Raw genomic sequence first — 20,528 nt, forward strand, 5'->3', positions numbered from 1 at the left:
AGAGATAATTAAAAATAGGGGGCCCCTTCTATGCCCCCTCCAAATCGCACGCTGCCTTAAAATGAATAGATACATGTATGTTTGCTACTTTCAAATAACAAACTTCTGATTTTCCGTTTCATCACATTTCAAATGAGCCCAAAACAAGGAATAGAGCTTTAACATTATATATGTGTGTGTAATACACACACACACACACACACACACACACACACACACACACATATATATATATATATGTGTGTGTGTGTGTGTGTGTGTGTGTCTGGAGAACACATTTTGTGCCTCCAGATGAAAAAATGTGGCTGCACCACTGAAAGCTACTATGCACCATTCAAGTTTGACGCCCCCTCCCCCGAAAAAAATCCTGCGTACGCCAGTGGCAACGACGCCATGACGTAAAGAATTATGCTACAGAAAACCATCCAATACTTGGCTGTAACTTGTACTTCGCGAACAATAAACAGCAGAAAACTTTCATATTAAGCAGAATCTTCTTTAAAAATGCGATATTTGTCCACTTTCTCACCAGTGTACGCAGGGTCATCAGCACAATTTTGGCTAGTCGCCACGTGATGAATAATGATTAGATAAAACTGATGACGGGATACTAACAAAGAACACCCATGAACAATCTGGATATCGAACCCGGGAACTTCAGTGGTGAGATCGAAAGTCGACCACTTAACAAGCTTAGCAACCGAGCCGTTATCAGAACTAATATCCTCCTGTGCCAAGAATAAATGTGGTAACATACAATCTACTTCAGTTGCGGAACTATCAAAACACACAAAATATTCGCAACTCTCACATTATCATATTAGCATTTTACTTATTTCAATGTCATTTTTCGTACTTCCCTGTGTTAACAGTAATGATTAAATCAATGACGATCGGATAACAACAAATACATGTAAACGACAGTATTTTGCTGGAATTTGAACCTACGATCTCTACTCCAGATATGAATAATCACGTCAAAAGAACAATTATTACGTAGTGAAGCAGATATAAAAGCTGGTCTCCGATAATCTGTAACGCGCAGTAATAGTTACCGATATGTGCCGAGTATGAAGCAAATACAACAAAAAATAAACCCTTACAAGTCACAGTCTATGAAGAATTATTGTGTTGCCAACAAGTATATAACTGGAATATTGGTAGCTACTTACCATAACGGGCAGTCATATTGTACTGCATGTTGTACTGCGCCTTCTACCAGAAACGATTTGTAACTTTTTGTTCTTGCTCCATCAACACATAATCACTTTGCACACTTTAAAATACCCCACAACACGCAGTCGAAATATTCTCTCCATTTCACAGCTTTTTTCCGAACCGCTTCAACTCGTTGATCGATCAGCACAGAATTCGCAAGTGGCTTGCTTGCTTTATCGTGGCTCACACCGCCTATCCTTTGCGGTTTCTAGCCATCGGGACTGCTTTATTTGATCCGACTTCTTCTTGTCTCCTTCAGTCGTTATTCCTTATGGCACCTGCACAAAACATTTTGAGTTTCAGTCTTGATTTCCACTATGGAAGGGTATCCTGTTGGGTATGTTACACTGTGATCTTCCTTATTGTGTTTGTTTACATTGAGATGCTGTGTTTTCGTGCGAAGCTATATAGCGTTCACATGATGGGAGCTCGAGGCTGACTTATCAGGGTTGGGATTGACACCGGAAATGGAACAGCTAGTCGAAGTAGGGTTTGCTCGTACAACTGTTCCCGATGGGCTTGTCATAAGGGGCATTGAAAAAACAGGTGCGTTATTCTTTGGCTTGGTTCTCTGCATTGACAGGAAGTTATAGGTACCGCATTTATTCTTGCGAAATGTTGATTCACCAGAACGTGACCCGTGCGCATTCTCAAGGTGAACACAATCACGGCCCGAGGCATTTTCAAATATTGATACCAAGGTTGTTTTGTGCCGATGTGCGTGTTCCACTTATAGGTGGTTGTGTTGTGTATTTCGTGTGCACACCATTCATCCCATTCGTGTTGGATTTTCATTTTTACGCGAGGGAGCAAGTCTGTGTAAGGCAAGCGTAAGGGGGTTACGTGTTCGAGTGTCCGAGCTTGCTTTGCGTAGATGTCTACGAAGTCGTGAGATTTGTTTTGATTGGAATGTGCCTTGATGTAGGTAAAGTTCACTTCTTGTCCCCGTTTTCGGAGCCGTAACGCTGCACTTTAAATAAGATAAGGAAAATCGTAAGTTTATAGGCTGCAGTGCCTGCTCTTGACAACGTTTGGAGCACGCTCAAGGCGTCCGTCAGTATAAGACATTGTGGTAGGCCCGACGCGAGGATATGAAGTAATGCTCTATATATTGTATAACATTCCGCCGAAAAAAATGACGCGTCGGGAGGTAATTTAAATTGTCTAATTATGTTCTGGGACGGGATATAAAATGCAGAACCTACTGCGGTATCGTCTTTTGATCCATCCGTATATATTAATGTCGACTCCGGCCATCTTTCTTGATATTTTCCATGTTCACCACGGTCGACGTAATGGATATCTAGATTTGGCTCTATGGGGATATTTAATTGGTATATGAGTAGGTGGTCGTGGGTAAATGACAGCTGATAGGCCTCTGTGTCTATGAAATAGCAGTATAGGAAATAATATCGGGGGGTTGAATGGTCTATACGCTTTATTATCTCCCATTGTCTTTGGATGGCAAATTCTCTATTGAAAGCCCATGTTTTGAGTAGAAATTGTACCGTGAGTTCTTTTCGTCTGTGATTAAGTGATTGTTCATTACTCTCGAGATAGACACTCACGTTTGGGCTGGAAGGCATTAGGCCGAGGCACGTTCGTAAAGCCTGTCATTGTAATATATCTAACGAGTTCAGGGTTTTTGTGTTTGCCCCACCGTATACTGGGGCTGCGTAATCGTATAATGATCTAAAGCAATTTCTATAAAATAAGAGCATAATGTATGGATGACTCCCCCACTTAGTGGTGGATATGCTTCGTAATATGTTAATATTTTTTTTCCTTTTACTTTGAGGTATTCAATGTGGGGTCTCCACGTTAGTTTTCTGTCAAAAAAAACTCCGAGATATTTATAGGAGTCTACAAGAGGTATATTTTGGATACTTGGTATATTGTTTGGATAAGTTAAAGGTTGTCGGTGATTGAAAATTAGGATTTTTGATTTGGAGGGTGAGAAGGTTAGTCCTATACTCCAGAGGTTATCCCGAAGTACAGTAATAGCCCTTTTTAGAGCAAGAATGCCTTGAGTGGCATCAGAAGTTTGTTTATAACAGCACAAATCGTCGGCGTATTGTAATACTTTAAAGTCAGCGAGATCTAATTGGTGGATGTGGTGGGTATATATATTGAACTGGAGGGGGCTGAGGGGGGGACCCCTGTGGTATTCCGGTTCGTACTTTTCTGGCCCCGTCCACTCGATCATCGAACCAAAATACAAGATTTCGTTCATTATATAAATTGCAGATAATATTAGCAACGGAAGGGTGTATTGATAATTTATCTAATACATTGCATAGTATTGGGATGTAAACCGAATCATAAGCTTTCTCAATGTCTGTAAACAGGCTAAAAATAGTCCTTAGTTATCTGACTATTTTGTATTGCTACTGTGAGAGTGGATACGGCATCTTGGCTGCTGTGATTGAGCCTGAATCCCATTTGTGTTGGGGGAAAAATTGTTGCTTTTCCAGGGTCCAGTTTATTCGATATTGTAATGTTTTTTGTTTTTTTTTCAAAAAGTTTGGTGAGTACCGGAATTAATAATATGGGTCGATACGATTGTGCGTTGTTGCGAGGTTTGGATGGTTTGAGGATAGGAATTACGATATGATTGTTCCAGGTTATGGGGATAATACCGGTGCGATATATTTCATTGTAAATTTGTACAATGAGGTGGATACCTTCGTCCGGCAAGTGGCGAAGTACGTTGTATGTAATGCCGTCATATCCTGGTGCAGTATTTTTCAGGGAGTCCAAGGTATTTGTGAGTTATAATGCGGTTACTGCGGGAAAGTCATCTGTGAATGTTGCGTTTAAACTTTCGTTGTGTTTATAACCCGAGCTAACCGAAGGGGGTGTTAATAAAGATATGAAGTTGTTTTCCCAGGTTCGGTCTAGCGTTTCCACCTTACTTTGGGTGGGTTTGCGAATGGAGTTAAATTTGTGCCAAATGGAGCTTATGCTATCGCTGCGATCTAATGTATTTCAAAAGTTTTGCCATGCTGTTCTCTTCGCCTGGAGGTAAGTTTTTTTTTGCTTTCGCTTGTAGGCGTTTTAGTTCCATCAAATTTTCTCGGAGGTGGTTTTGTTCATATTTTCGGAGTTGTCATTTTTTGATTTTAATGGTTTCGCAATCTCTCGTCCACCAACTTATGGATGGATATCTGGCCGGGATACTAAAGCGGGTACGAGGAGCACTGTGGTCCATAGCGACCGTAATCATTTCGATGAGATTGGAGTAGACTAGGTTGATATTTCGGAATAGTATCCGTGAGAACGTGGTTTTGAACGCATCCGAGTTAATGGAAGCTTTGTTCCATCGCCGTACTGGGGGTATCTGGCTGTTAGCCGAGCCTGGGGGTCGGAGCTTGTGACGACGTCTGATTAAGAGAATGGGGTGTGTGAACGCTGCCCCGTAAGTCTGCGTCTTTATGCCACGCGAACTGAGGGAATATTTCCGGAGACGTTATCGTCAGGTCTATGCAGGATGAGTTATTTCCGTTGATAGGGTAATGCGTGGGGGTGCCATCATTACAGAGAATGAGGTTATTCTCAGTGATCCATGTGTCAATTGCGTTACCTAGTCTGTCGTTATGTTTGTCCCCCACGTTGAGTGGTGTCCATTAAAGTCACCTAAAAGAACAATAGGTCCGGGAACGTGTTGTACCATTTCTTGAAGGTCTCTTGCTCGTATGCGTTGGGAGTTAGTATTGGAAGGGATGTATATCGATATGACTGTGAATGTTCGTAGGAAGATAGAAACGCGGATAGGTACTATTTCTGCTTGGAAATCTTGTTTTAATCTTATGTCATTCGGAATCCGGACTTCTGTATGTTGAATTTTTTCGTGTACGAATATTACCGTTCCCCTATTAGTTGTTGGTGTACCGTATATATTATAATGCGCAATACGATATTTCTCGCGTTTGGTACCTTTAACTTCCTGTAAACAGATAATTTGGGGATGATATTCTGCAATTAAATCTAGTAATTCAAGTTTTCTCGCGGAGAAGCTATTAACATTCCACTGTACTATTGTTTCCATTTCCGGTATCTATCGGAAACCTTGTTCTGTCAATGTGTGGATTCTAAGATAGCTAGGAGATTAGATGTTAGAGATTGTATTTGTTTGATGAGTTGAATGCGACGGTTTTTGTTCTCTGTTTCCCCCAAAGCGTCCCATAAATTGGGAATCATGTCTAGGATCGAGTTGTAAATAAGATTGTGCTCTATTGTTATATGCGCTGAGGTTGAGTTATTCGAGAACACATTTGTTGGTGGCTGAACAGGATTCACTCTATCTATCTCCCTCTTACTTGTCAAAGCAGCGGGCCGGGCATTTTGTCCTATCGGTTTGGAATAATTGCTTTCTGTGTCGGAGGTGGGACTGGTGGTCATCATCGTCATACCAGTTCCTGCAAGTGTACGTTTTGCGGGGTTGATGGTCGTCTTTTCTTTTTGTTTTGGATGAACGATGTCTATTGGGTCGCTTCGGCGGTTTAATATCATCAGTAGGGGAAGTATTTTCTATACTGGTTCTTCACGTGTGAGCACCGATTGCGTATGATTCAATATCTGATAGTTATTGACCGTTTGTGTCGAATAGGGCAAGTCAAGTCTAGTGTTGTCCACCGAACGTTCCGACCTTGGAAGACGTAATGGGGGGGGGGGGGAATTAGCACATGTGAATCTTGGGCGGAGAACTTCCTCCCTGGTGGCGTTGGGAATAAAAATCCCTTGTAATTTGTTTTTTGCCTCGTGGTATGAAATATTTTCTTCAGCCATTTTGTTTTGTATGGCTGATTCAAGTCTACGTCGGGGGCAATTTTTTGATAAAGAGGAATGGGGTTCTTTGCAGTTAATACACGAGGGTGAACTGTCGCACTGGTCTTTGACACAATTGCAACACACGGGTTTCGAACGGCACTGTTTGTGGTGGTGCGAATAACGCCAACATTGACAACATTGCAAAACTGCTCTTGTTCGAGGTGTTACTTCGTGTATTTGGCTATTAATGATGATTTTATCAGATATTTGGTTCCCGCGGAAGGTAACACAGAAAAGTTTTGTTGGAACGAGGTCGAAAGTCCCATCTTCTCGCCAGATCTTTTTCGGCAAGCGTTTGACTGTGAGAACCCTGATGGGGCTTTCTATACCTTCCAATACGTCTTGTTCGGAGGTATCGTGTTCGATACCAAATACCAAACCCTCCCTTTCAACTAATGAAAGTGGCACCCGCGATTGAACCAGCATTTCCCGATGCAAAGCAGTCTGCAGCATGAAATTATTAGCAGCCCTTGCTGTTTTGAATGTTACCCGGACCCGGTTGATACCACATTGTTCTACCAAGTCGACGGTCACATTTTTTTCCTGAGAGTGTTTCCGACGCTACCTGCGGCAAGTCCTTTCGCGTTTTTCTCAATGCAGTCCAGGAGGACGACATATGGTCCCGGCATGTCTTTGTCGTACCAGTATTCGGGAAGAGTGGGTTGAATTTCGGAAATAGTGTCTCCGCTGGGAACTTTGGGCCCGTTCCGAAAGTCGCACGAGTTTAACGCTTTAAACGAGTTATGGTAACTGACCGTTCCATAAGTGCTTCCGTGCGTTTCGTGAGTTTCATTATGCTGTCCCAAAAGTCGCATTCCGTGCGTTTCGTGCAAGAACGAGATTCACCAAACGCACGGGCCAGGATGCTGGTTTGTTCCGTGAAAATCGTCTGCTCCTTGCAGACAAAGCGCGTGCTGATGGATTCAAACTGTACTAGTTCGGAAAATGTATTATAATTTTAACAGATAGCGATATGAAGCAACATGCACAAGATAAGTATGCCTTGACCGTTCTTAGAATGTGATTAAAATGAGTAACAGTGGCCATAATAGAGTTTATTTTTGCCATAAGGACATTCCTTCCGCTGACGCCATGCGGAAACTTTCTCTTAACAAAACGCTGCGCCTGCGCTTTCGCCTAGAGTATCCCATAAGTCCGTCAAATAACTGGTTTCACCAGATTCACGAGTCCAGTTATTTTCGTTGAATGCGTTCGTTTCGTTAAGACTTTCGGAACGCACCCTTTGTCGGGCTGGATCCATTCCTCCATTTCTTCCCGGTGGCGTTTTTGGGTGTTCTTGTCCGCACTTATCTGAGAGGGTTTTATGTGGTTAGTCTTGGGTGGCGATGAGGGTTGATCTATTGTGTCCATGTCGGTGTCCGGGGATTCCTTCCCATCCAAGGCCGTTCGGGCCGGCTACCCGGGTGAAGGTATAAGCAGAGCGTATAGAAGAAATAGTGTGCGCACTCCCCGAGTTGCCGTGGTCCACCGCCTAGATGGCAGTGGTGACGTTTGAGACGGCGCGTTGCTTACATAACTAACTACATAAGAAACAAAAATGCATGTTACTTACGTTTGGAGAAGAGCTCAGCAGCTGGATAGTTTGGAGAATTTCCGAGATGATTTTGCTGTCTACGAGGCACTTAATTCCTTTCTTATCTCTTTGGTGCGGAAGAAAAATAGACATTTCAGATAGTGAAATACGAGTTTAGATAGCGTACGCAGCACATGATCTTCACAGCATCCTAATTGCGTAGTTTTTACAGCAATTATATTTAAATTGTCCAAACACTCAAAAAATATATCACCCCATAAACTATTAGCACATGATAATTCTTTTTGCAACAACTTCTTCCACTCGTAGCAGAACATCATAAACACTTTTCGATACATAGGTAAGGTATTACAGCCGTCGTCCGAACCATAGGCTTGGATTAGCGTAAGTGGGGCAGGTACATTAGTTGGTTCCCCGTGCAGAAAAGTTGTACACAGTTTACAATCCGTCACTTTGGAAATATACCGCACTATGTATCCTGCCAAATGATACGCCAAGTATTTACCAACACTTTGTTCATTTAAGTTCGGTATGTTGTTTTCTCAGTTCAGTATTTGAATTTCATCTTCAACAATGGAAATTTTTCCCTTATTTCATTTTCAGCTTGCTTCTTAACCGAAAGATTTTTATTTTCGGTTGCTCTTGCCAGAGTTCGCATTTCATTAACAAAAGACGTCAGAGGAGATTCAGTCCTGTATTCACAGTTTCCGCCCGAAAGTAAAGCAAGTTTTGCTGGTACGTAAATTGATTGCATAAGGACATATAAGACCCTTCACCAATTTTTCTAAGTGATATTCAGAAGGCAAAGGTAGCAAATCGTGATGCAAACAGTGTCTATACCCCTTGGGGACTTAATTTTTAAAAGAAGAGACTCCAGTATAAACTCAGAACTGTGTCTCATTCCTGTCTTACTTTTCAGTTGGCATTTCTTTAAGATTGTATCAATTACAATTTTTTGATTTTTGCTAAGAGACGCGAACTGTTTCGACTGTGTGACCGTTGTCTTTAACGCCTTTTTCAAGCAAATTTATTTTAGCCTGTGCGACCTTTAGTTTATTCTGCGTTCTAATTAATTGCGTTTCTGATTCTTAAATTTTTCTTTAGCAATGCTATTGTATTGCTAGCATCCGCAGTGTGAAGCAAATCATCCTCTACTGATAAGCTTAATGATACATTGCGACGAGTACTTACTTTATTATCATCTGTCCGCAAGGATTGCCTTTTCATGGGAGATTTTCGCTTCTTAACTGTCTTAGAGAGGTATTTGGGCAGATTAGGAAATATATGAGGAACAGCTTCTGGTTTTAATTTCCACCTTTGTCGTGGAATTTCTGCTGTATCGCCATCCACTATGAACGAATGCACTTTCACTAAACGGTCAGAGGAAAAATGAATATCACACACATAGCAATTATGACTTAGTTTTTTTATCTGTTCTAGGGATGGCACACTCCCATTTTGTCTTTAGCGGCCTAAAAATAATGTCTACTACCTGAAGAACAGCGGTCAAATCTAGATCTACAGCCGGGTACGAAACACGTAGGCATCTTGTAGTTTTCGCTCGCTGCTGTCTCAAACACAATAATAATGCGTTGAACACAACACAAACTAGTCACAACGGATCAATCACAAATCTAACGACACTAAAGTGAATAACGTAATAACGTTGTCTTTAATAAAAGTACACAATGTTATTCTGATACAACAAAACACAACTCTCTCCATAAAGCGCGGCCGCACTGCAAGCAGAAGACGCTCGCCGCAAGCGAAGGTGCTGCCAGTGTTTCGGTGGGGCACCGCTCTATTCACTTGGCTTACGGGAAGAAACCGAAGTGCACACACTTTCTCTTCTATACGCTCTGGTATAAGTATCACTGTTCTATTAAACCACGCGGTATGTGTTCCTATACAACACATGTTCACTACACTATCACTTGGTAGCAAAGTCGCGAGAACTAGTTGAACGTGTAACCACTGCGCGAGGATCTGCGTACGTACGTCTTGATCCTGTCAAGGTTCCAGTTGAACTCCAATCGCAAGTGGCACTAACATCAACGAAGGTAGAGTGGCGGAAATACTGAAATCGATCTTCTTTTGTCGAGGCAACCAACGAGAAAGGCAGCTTCAAACTTGAAACTATATGTGGTCAAGCGGTTACTTTGATGCCAATAGCTTGTTTTCTAACGGGTGATACAGCTTCGCATTCAGTTTATCTCCGTTTATTCCAAACAGTGGGGCAACCACAAGGGGGGAAAGAGGTAGGAGGCACTCCCCAATCTTGGAAGGAAATAAATTGCAATTGCAAATTTTATGCAAATAAAAATACGTTTCGTAAATTTTTCTTGCTCGCTTCGTTCGCATTTTCTCCTTTTCTGGAATTCTCATCACGTTCAGAGCCATAGCTAGGGGGCGACAGGAGTCGGACCTGGGCACTGAACGATCTAAATGAAAAAGTTGTGAAAGAGAGAATAGCATGGCGCCCCGTGAAATTATTTGCTCCCTCTTAAATCAATATTGTTTTAAGTTTGCAAAAATTGGATATGAAAATCTTCTTGCTCGCTTCGCTCGCAATTTCATTATTCTCTTAATGCATTGTAAATTACTAGAGAGAGGAATAAGACCAAATGTGTACTTCAGACTGTTGTTGCTAAACAGTTTTTTATTGAACGTATGAAAAGGAGCACACACATGTGAGAGACAATTTGTATCATTTTTGCTGTTCGTTTGTTATGAGGTGGATGAATTGTTTATGTAATATTTTTCAATAATATATTTATTGTATTAAAGATACATTGAATCAGACCCGTACCCACGAGAGGGGGTGGGGGCAGGAGGGCCATGCTCCTTCCTCGGGCCATGAAAATTTTTAATTTGAGAGTATAAAAAAACCTATGAAAATTACGTTGACTGTTTTTCAAATTTTGCATGAGTAGGTCAGTGGCACGGGTTCAGAAACCGAAAATGGGGCTCCGTGGGGCTCGCAGTGTTGGCAACCCCTTACTCGAAAAAATCACCAAGGTTTTTCTTTTTTGGTCTAACCTAACCTAAAACAAGGAGCTGGCAACACTACTTGAGGCTTTTCTCGCAGTGTTGCCAACCGAAAATGGGGCTCGGTGAGGCTCGCAGTGTTGCCAGCTTCTTACTCGAAAAAATCACCAAGGTTTTTTGGGTCTAATTTAACCTAAAGCAAGGAGCTGGCAATACTGCTTGAGGTCTGCCTTGCAGCGTTGCCAACATCTTACTCGAAAAAATCACCAAGGTTTTTATTTGGTCTAACCTAACCTAAAGCAAGGAGCTGGCAATACTGCTTGAGGTTTGTCTTGCAGTATTGCCAACATCTTACTCGAAAAGTCACCAAGGTTTTTATTTTGGTCTAACCTAAAGCAAGGAGCTGGCAATACTGCTTGAGGCCTTACAGTGCATAAAGCAATTTGCCAACCTACTGGTACTTTTGCCATAGCTTTTTACAAAAAAGAGAGAGGAGAGAGAGAGGGGGAAAAGTTAAACAACCAACAATGCTGCCAACACCTACCTACAGTTTTTTTTACTTGGCAAGGGTTTAGCTAATTTAGCAAGGAGTGCCGGCAACAAATATATACTGCCGTAAAAGAGAGAGAGATGGATGGATGGATGGATGGCAACACAGTATGTGTGTGCGTGTGTGTATAATATGTAGCATTATTAACTAGAGTGTGTTGGCAACCCATCTGCAACTAAAAAAAAAGATGGAGATACCAACATTGCTGTAAGATAAGAAAGAGAGACCTATTGCGATTTTGTAAACCTCTCTCGGGGGAAACACGATGTGCTATACACACGTGCGCGCTGGTGCCTTTTATTATTTTTGTATTGTGAGGCAAACAAACAAATAAATAATTGTTGTTTTTTAGGATGCCTGGCCCCTAACCTCGCCAGGGTGCGTGGTGCCCAACCAAAAAAGTAAAAGGTTCTAACGGCTGCGGTTGTAGATAACCACACCTCTGTAGGGTTTCAAGTGTTTTTTTTTTCTCAAACTTTCATGAAACTCTACAGAGGACCTCTGTAATTGCATGCAACGTGTACTAACGACTCTAGTGTTATTTTGATGTTGTAATATTTTTGGATATAGAGTTTTATTGTGAGATAGATAAAAATAATTATGTTTACTATAATATTTTTTTGATGAAGATGGAGAATATGTGTATGTTACAAAAAAAGCATGCAACTTTATTTTTTAGCTATTTTTTACCTCCTGCAATTTTTGCTCTTATGCTAATCTTGTTTTTTGACCTATTTTTGAAACGACTTACGATATTTTTCTATAAGGCTGTCTCTTCTTACGGTAAGGCAGCGATCGTCTTCCTCACTGTAATCTACTACGACCTAATAGGCTTCTGCTCTCAGTGTAATCTGCTATGAGCTAATACGATGTTTTTTAAAACTCATGTGTGATCTTCTACAATGTGCCCCTACTGCTACGACCTAATGCGACCTCTCCTATGATGTTTTGGGCCCCTGCTACGATGTTTTTTCTGTAAAAATTGCTCCTCATGATCCAAAAATTGTATTGTAGTGGTATTTGAAATCGACTGTGGTGTGTGAAGAGGAAAAAATCTTCGTGTTCAGTGACCTATTTTTGAAATGACTTACGATATTTTCCTATAAGGCTGTTTTTTTTTACGATGTTTTCGTGTAAGGCAGAAATCGTCTGTCAATGGGCCCTCAGTATAATCTACTACAACCTAATACTAATTTTCTCTCCATGTTCCGCGCCTTATTTATTGTGCTGACGATGTTTCACAGCGCAGAAAAAAGCGGTACGAGTAAATGTATTTTTCTGTTTCAACGTCATCAAGTGGGGTTCAGTGTTGCCAACCTACCCCAAGAAAATTTCACTTTTACAGGCGAAGCTATCCTACAATTAGGAGTTGGCAATACTGACTAGTTGCTTCACAAACTTCTTGTTTTTTAAACATATGATATTTCACAGGCGAGGCTAACCTACAAGTTACAAGTTGACGGCGTAATTTTCTATAAGATGATAAGTATGCAATAAGATGAAGAAGATACTAACTGGCAATAGCGGTGTTAATGTTTCCAGCTCTCTACCCTCCTCTCACCAGGCCTCCTCCCCTATGGCGCAGTGGTAACCTTGTATTCAAGGGTTCGATACTCGCACAGGTGGTTCTTGAAACTGTAGGTCCAGCCCCGATTAGTCTTACTTACAGGGGGCTCTTGTAACGCCACGGGGGCGAAAAAAACATGCATACTTCTGTTTTTCCACATGTATGTATGTATGTAATGCGATTTGTGTGGGGGCCAAAATTTTGAACTTACGGCTTAATTAATCTGCATGAATGCTTAATGTTTGATTTTTTTTATTTCTAGTTTGACATGAGATACACACAATTTTTATTTTTTTGAAGTACAGTTAATATTACCTAGTTCGGGTTAAGCTGTAACATACAACTAGCGATCGACACGACCACCTGACACACAGACAGAGAGAGTGTGAGCAAATTCAAAGTGTGATCTATCGTGAACTAAACTAACCTTACTCACCCACCCACATATAGTCTTACAGGTAACTCAAAAAGCAGAAAGTAGTACATAGCATGACAGGTCGATCTATTGTAAACTAAACTAACCTCACTCGCCCACTCACATATAGTTTTACAGGTGACTCAAAGGCAGAAAGGCAGCTATATTATTTGTAAGGGCCAACACACAAGATTTATTGCAAACTAAATTAACCTACGACATAAGCCATGGACACATCTTCCAGATAGGGTATAAGCAACTCACTTCTTGCAATTGTATAACGGGGAAAATTAACCTACAGCTGGCAACACTGTTTGAGTTGCTTTCGACGAGCCAAACTTATATTTTGCAAATAGGCTAAAGCTAATCTTCTACAGCTAGAAGCTTGAAACATATACCCTCGCAGATTATGCCAACTTACCTCATGTAAAAATATTACCTAGTACGGTTAAGCTGTGACATACAACTAACGATCGACACGACCACCTGACACACATACGGAGAGAGTGAGACAGCTTATACGCAATATATTCCTACACATGTACTGGGTTTAAAAGGTAACTTGCAACAACTATTTCACTCACCCCCTATCAAAATCTCCTAACCTCATGTTTTTGATACTTGCTGCCAGAACATGGTGGTTTTAGACTGTAAATTCAACCCGATTATTCTATTTGTGCATGATGCCTGCATTTGGAATATTTTATTCTTGGCATACGGTATTTTGAGCGCTCCAGTAATTTTGCGCTCGATTCACGGAAGCTATGACGTGTATTTCCTGTTTCGCGAACATGCGAGAATCTTTCACAATAGATAATATATTGCAAGAGCGAGTTGTTTGTGTATATAAATCTAGTTTTGGAAATGGACATGAATATAATGTCAAAAATTATTGCATAACTTAAAAATATTGATATTTATTGCACTAGCAAAGGTAAATGTGGAATGCCCTGCCCCCTCAGCTGTTAGGTTAAACACCATAAAAATTTCATTACTGATAGCAAGCATTCTCATATCGACAAAACAGATCTAGTAATGAGCTGTCTTGCAAGTCTCCCGAGTGAAGGAATATGATGCCACTATAAACTGTAAACAAGATATGCAGTCCCTCGCATGAGATGTACGAGGCTTATGAACCTCGACCTATAGAGTTATACAATGGATGTTTTTTTTTTTTTTAAGCATAGCGGTGTGTTTTCGCTTATTTCAATGTCTTCGAGCGGGCATGTAAAGAAGGGGAGAGAAAAAAAAGAGGAGGTGGGGTTATAACGGATAATTCATATTTCGATTTCAATACTTTTGCTAGTCACGATTCACCTGCTATCTAGAAGGACACTGGACGGTGGCTAAAAGCGAGTGAAGGAGAGAAATGTTATTTTTTTTTGATTGTGTGTGATGAAATAGTTTTAGATAATAATAGTAGGCTAATAGAATTGTAGAAAACGGCTGTATCGTGATGCGAGGCTGAAAGCAATTTCGAAAGCAGTCTCGGGCATCTTTGCGTTCAGCCAACAAGGAAAATGCACATGGAGGGCGCAACGGTATTGTCCATGGATGGTTTTTCTGAATAAACATACATATCAGTTTTTGCAGTCTCCAGATGGGACCGGAGTTTTTGTTTTGGTTGGACAAGGGGGTTCAGATAAATGCATGGACATCAAAATAAAAGAAAAAAATTTACTCCACCGCTCACATGTATTGAGTCTTCCAATAACACACCTCGCGGGGGGCGTACCTACATGTATGCAAAATATAGTTAATGTCTTATTTCTCGAACCTGTGGTCTGTAGATTTGCTTTTGTTGGCAACAGAAACAGAAAAAATGGCACCATGTTATTGTATACTGATATGGGTGTACTGTAATCATAACAATTTTTCTAGTTAAAAATCTATGTCGAAAAGCAATGTTGGGTGACTTGTCTGTGTTGGGTCTTATTAACAACTTCACAGCTGTACCTGCACAACTCATCGACTACAAGGCAACAATGTTAGGAAATGTGTGCATGGCTCCGAGAATACAATTTAAAATTACTAATGTGGCATGAACCCCCTCCACTTGTGTGTATTTGAATATGCGAAAATTAGACACTTTGAATAATCGAGGAGAACAATCACAAAAACAGCTTGCACCGGTATGACGTGTTCAAACTTCAGACGATTTTTGTTAATCTACAAAAGCCAAGTGCGAACGGAGATCACTACGAAAATTGGGAAAAAAGAAAGAAGCGAGGCTATTTCGGCTAATGGCAACGATGAGGATGAATAATGGTTGTTTTTGATAAAATTGACGAAGTCAATATGCCTAGCCTAAAATAAAATTCAACAATTAATGTTAAACATTTACCACTCTGAAATGGCGACGGCTATCATCATAACATTACTTGTTTCTGACCTGTCCATATTGGCCCTCTCTCTACCCCTCCATAAATTTGATTCGAAAAGTACAATCATTCCAGTTCTTGAATAAGACTCGCATATGCCCTCAGAAAAAAAAAAACAAGAGAAGAAATAAATAAATCAAGTTATGTATATTCTTCATCCCCCAATTTTCTTCCCACAACACCGCACGAAGCCTCGAGTTTCGGATATTGTTGTTGTGCGACAGGATAGGATAGATGAACCGTATGTTTACCGAGGACCAGACGTAATCAAATATTTTTTTTTTTTTGAAAAGATAGTTGAAGAGGTTGAGACCATTGGCAGCCTCTTATGTGAATCGAAACCAAATGCTCTTATTATCCAGCGATGAACTTCAATCTCACAATAACATTGAAACGTGTCCGGTGTGCGATCAAAGGTTTCACCGACGAGAACCGGAAAGTAATTTCATCATAATTATTTCACCGGAAACTACATCGGTGGAATCTGTAACATAATGTATTCATGTATGTGTTTGACAATCATATATCACTTACTAGAACAATTTTCATATTGTTTTCACTACGTGAGATGATATTTTATTTACATTTACGATAAAATAGAGGTTTGGGTGTAATAACAGTTTTTATTAATTAATTTAGAGATGCATTTTTTATTTGTTGAGTTAATGATTAGGTTAATTTGTTATTTTTCGCGAAAAAAAGAGGGAACCACAGCTGAAAGAAAATACACAACTTGTATTATTGAGGTCAAGAGTTTGTTTTAACATCACTTTTTGCACACATAGGCTAATCACGACTCGGGATATGTTTAAAATGGAATCTGAAACATTGATTATGCGACCTGACTGGAACTCGGAATAGGACACACTGATTACAAGACGTCGATATATTGCCACTTGGTAAGAAATTGTAGTGTTTCAATTCACACACACACACTCACAATTTAAAACAACTAAACTGATCGCAGGCCCAACTGGTGGCTGGCATACACAACTATCCATCCACCGGTCGTCTTCTGGGGCGTGTGTCTCGATGAGTGTCAACAACCTCTATTGTGAAGTAAAATCTGTAGGGGTAACATCACTCTCCAATTACAATGTTGGCAAACTTTCCAACTTCATCGTGAACGACGACAAAGGTATCGGCTACCTGATCAAAATTATCAACACGCTGCCTCCGAGATTCTGGAATGTTGCCGAAGGAAAGGGACTCGTGAATGACATCATCAACAAGTTATTTTTTGAGATGCATTTACTTGGCTACCAATACTGCGGACCGGGTACCAAACTCGAGAAAAGATTGGAGAGAGGAGACAAGGGTGTGAATCTGTTGGACGCGGCATGCAAAGATTACGATAATGCTTACAACACGCACACGAATTTGGATGCACGTCACGAAGCAGACAAGAAATTGGAGCATGCCGCTTTCAGGAGGGTCATGAGCAGAGACGCTTCTTTGCGAGAAAAAGTTGCAGTATTGGGCACCACCATCGCCATGAACACGAAACAAAAATTTGGATGGGGAATCCTACCTAGAGTTATCTTTAACTGGCAACGAGGTGATCTTGGTCAGCACGACGAACCCTCAGCCGTTATAGAAGATATCTGAAACCAGCTTACACCAGTCACTCATAGCTCCCCCAATTTTCTCACGATGGTGGGTTGCTACCGGCCCTATACGTAGGCCGAATAAATTCCGACCAGAGCCGGATTCGAACCTATGCCGTCTCGCAGCGAACAATCTCAAGACGAGTGAACGCTCTTATACGTTCTTAAACGTTTCAACGTTTATATAAGAACAATAAAAACATACTGTAATACTCATCTTCACGATTAGTCAAACGTAGTATTCATTCGCTGTACATATTTTCCGTCCTTAAATTCTAATAGTAACAAAAACCTTCCATCTCTCATTTTATATTTAATTCTGTGCAAATCACATGCCTGGAAGCTTGCGTGTATCACCCTCACTGTTTATTCAGATTTTGACCTTAACTATTGATCATGCATTTTTTTATTGCATATTTCCCATGTCAACACAAAATATATATTTTCTCTTGGATTAATTTTAACAATGATGATGAAAATTAGAGAAAGAGTAGAGAGAGAGAGAGAGAGAGTCGTCCTCCGTAGCTGAGCGAGTTACGGCGTTCACTCGTCTTGAGATTGTTCGCTGCGAGACGGCATAGGTTCGAATCCGGCTCTGGTCGGAATTTATTCGGCCTACGTATAGGCCCGGTAGCAACCCACCATCGTGAGAAAATTGGGGGAGCTATGAGTGACTGGTGTAAGCTGGTTTCAGATATCTTCTATAACGGCTGAGGGTTCGTCGTGCTGACCAAGATCACCTCGTTGCCAGTTAAAGATAACTCTAGGTAGGATTCCCCATCGAAATTTTTGTTTCGTGTTCATGGCGATGGTGGTGCCCAATACTGCAACTTTTTCTCGCAAAGAAGCGTCTCTGCTCATGACCCTCCTGAAAGCGGCATGCTCCAATTTCTTGTCTGCTTCGTGACGTGCATCCAAATTCGTGTGCGTGTTGTAAGCAATATCGTAATCTTTGCATGCCGCGTCCAACAGATTCACACCCTTGTCTCCTCTCTCCAATCTTTTCTCGAGTTTGGTACCCGGTCCGCAGTATTGGTAGCCAAGTAAATGCATCTCAAAAAATAACTTGTTGATGATGTCATTCACGAGTCCCTTTCCTTCGGCAACATTCCAGAATCTCGGAGGCAGCGTGTTGATAATTTTGATCAGGTAGCCGATACCTTTGTCGTCGTTCACAATGAAGTTGGAAAGTTTGCCAACATTGTAATTGGAGAGTGATGTTACCCCTACAGATTTTACTTCACAATAGAGGTTGTTGACACTCATCGAGACACACGCCCCAGAAGACGACCGGTGGATGGATAGTTGTGTATGCCAGCCACCAGTTGGGCCTGCGATCAGTTTAGTTGTTTTAAATTGTGAGTGTGTGTGTGTGAATTGAAACACTACAATTTCTTACCAAGTGGTAATATATCGACGTCTTGTAATCAGTGTGTCCTATTCCGAGTTCCAGTCAGGTCGCATAATCAATGTTTCAGATTCCATTTTAAACATATCCCGAGTCGTGATTAGCCTATGTGTGCAAAAAGTGATGTTAAAACAAACTCTTGACCTCAATAATACAAGTTGTGTATTTTCTTTCAGCTGTGGTTCCCTCTTTTTTTCGCGAAAAATAACAAATTAACCTAATCATTAACTCAACAAATAAAAAATGCATCTCTAAATTAATTAATAAAAACTGTTATTACACCCAAACCTCTATTTTATCGTAAATGTAAATAAAATATCATCTCACGTAGTGAAAACAATATGAAAATTGTTCTAGTAAGTGATATATGATTGTCAAACACATACATGAATACATTATGTTACAGATTCCACCGATGTAGTTTCCGGTGAAATAATTATGATGAAATTACTTTCCGGTTCTCGTCGGTGAAACCTTTGATCGCACACCGGACACGTTTCAATGTTATTGTGAGATTGAAGTTCATCGCTGGATAATAAGAGCATTTGGTTTCGATTCACATAAGAGGCTGCCAATGGTCTCAACCTCTTCAACTATCTTTTCAAAAAAAAAAATATTTGATTACGTCTGGTCCTCGGTAAACATACGGTTCATCTATCCTATCCTGTCGCACAACAACAATATCCGAAACTCGAGGCTTCGTGCGGTGTTGTGGGAAGAAAATTGGGGGATGAAGAATATACATAACTTGATTTATTTATTTCTTCTCTTGTTTTTTTTTTTCTGAGGGCATATGCGAGTCTTATTCAAGAACTGGAATGATTGTACTTTTCGAATCAAATTTATGGAGGGGTAGAGAGAGGGCCAATATGGACAGGTCAGAAACAAGTAATGTTATGATGATAGCCGTCGCCATTTCAGAGTGGTAAATGTTTAACATTAATTGTTGAATTTTATTTTAGGCTAGGCATATTGACTTCGTCAATTTTATCAAAAACAACCATTATTCATCCTCATCGTTGCCATTAGCCGAAATAGCCTCGCTTCTTTCTTTTTTCCCAATTTTCGTAGTGATCTCCGTTCGCACTTGGCTTTTGTAGATTAACAAAAATCGTCTGAAGTTTGAACACGTCATACCGGTGCAAGCTGTTTTTGTGATTGTTCTCCTCGATTATTCAAAGTGTCTAATTTTCGCATATTCAAATACACACAAGTGGAGGGGGTTCATGCCACATTAGTAATTTTAAATTGTATTCTCGGAGCCATGCACACATTTCCTAACATTGTTGCCTTGTAGTCGATGAGTTGTGCAGGTACAGCTGTGAAGTTGTTAATAAGACCCAACACAGACAAGTCACCCAACATTGCTTTTCGACATAGATTTTTAACTAGAAAAATTGTTATGATTACAGTACACCCATATCAGTATACAATAACATGGTGCCATTTTTTCTGTTTCTGTTGCCAACAAAAGCAATCTACAGACCACAGGTTCGAGAAATAAGACATTAACTATATTTTGCATACATGTAGGTACGCCCCCCGCGAGGTGTGTTATTGGAAGACTCAATACATGTGAGCGGTGGAGTAAATTTTTTTCTTTTATTTTGATGTCCATGCATTTATCTGAACCCCCTTGTCCAACCAAAACAAAAACTCCGGTCCCATCTGGAGACTGCAAAAACTGATATGTATGTTTATTCAGAAAAACCATCCATGGACAATACCGTTGCGCCCTCCATGTGCATTTTCCTTGTTGGCTGAACGCAAAGATGCCCGAGACTGCTTTCGAAATTGCTTTCAGCCTCGCATCACGATACAGCCGTTTTCTACAATTCTATTAGCCTACTATTATTATCTAAAACTATTTCATCACACACAATCAAAAAAAAAATAACATTTCTCTCCTTCACTCGCTTTTAGCCACCGTCCAGTGTCCTTCTAGATAGCAGGTGAATCGTGACTAGCAAAAGTATTGAAATCGAAATATGAATTATCCGTTATAACCC

Source organism: Lepisma saccharinum, chromosome 9 (genome assembly GCF_977018435.1).
Source record: "Lepisma saccharinum chromosome 9, izLepSacc3.1, whole genome shotgun sequence".
Lineage (NCBI taxonomy): Eukaryota > Metazoa > Arthropoda > Insecta > Zygentoma > Lepismatidae > Lepisma > Lepisma saccharinum.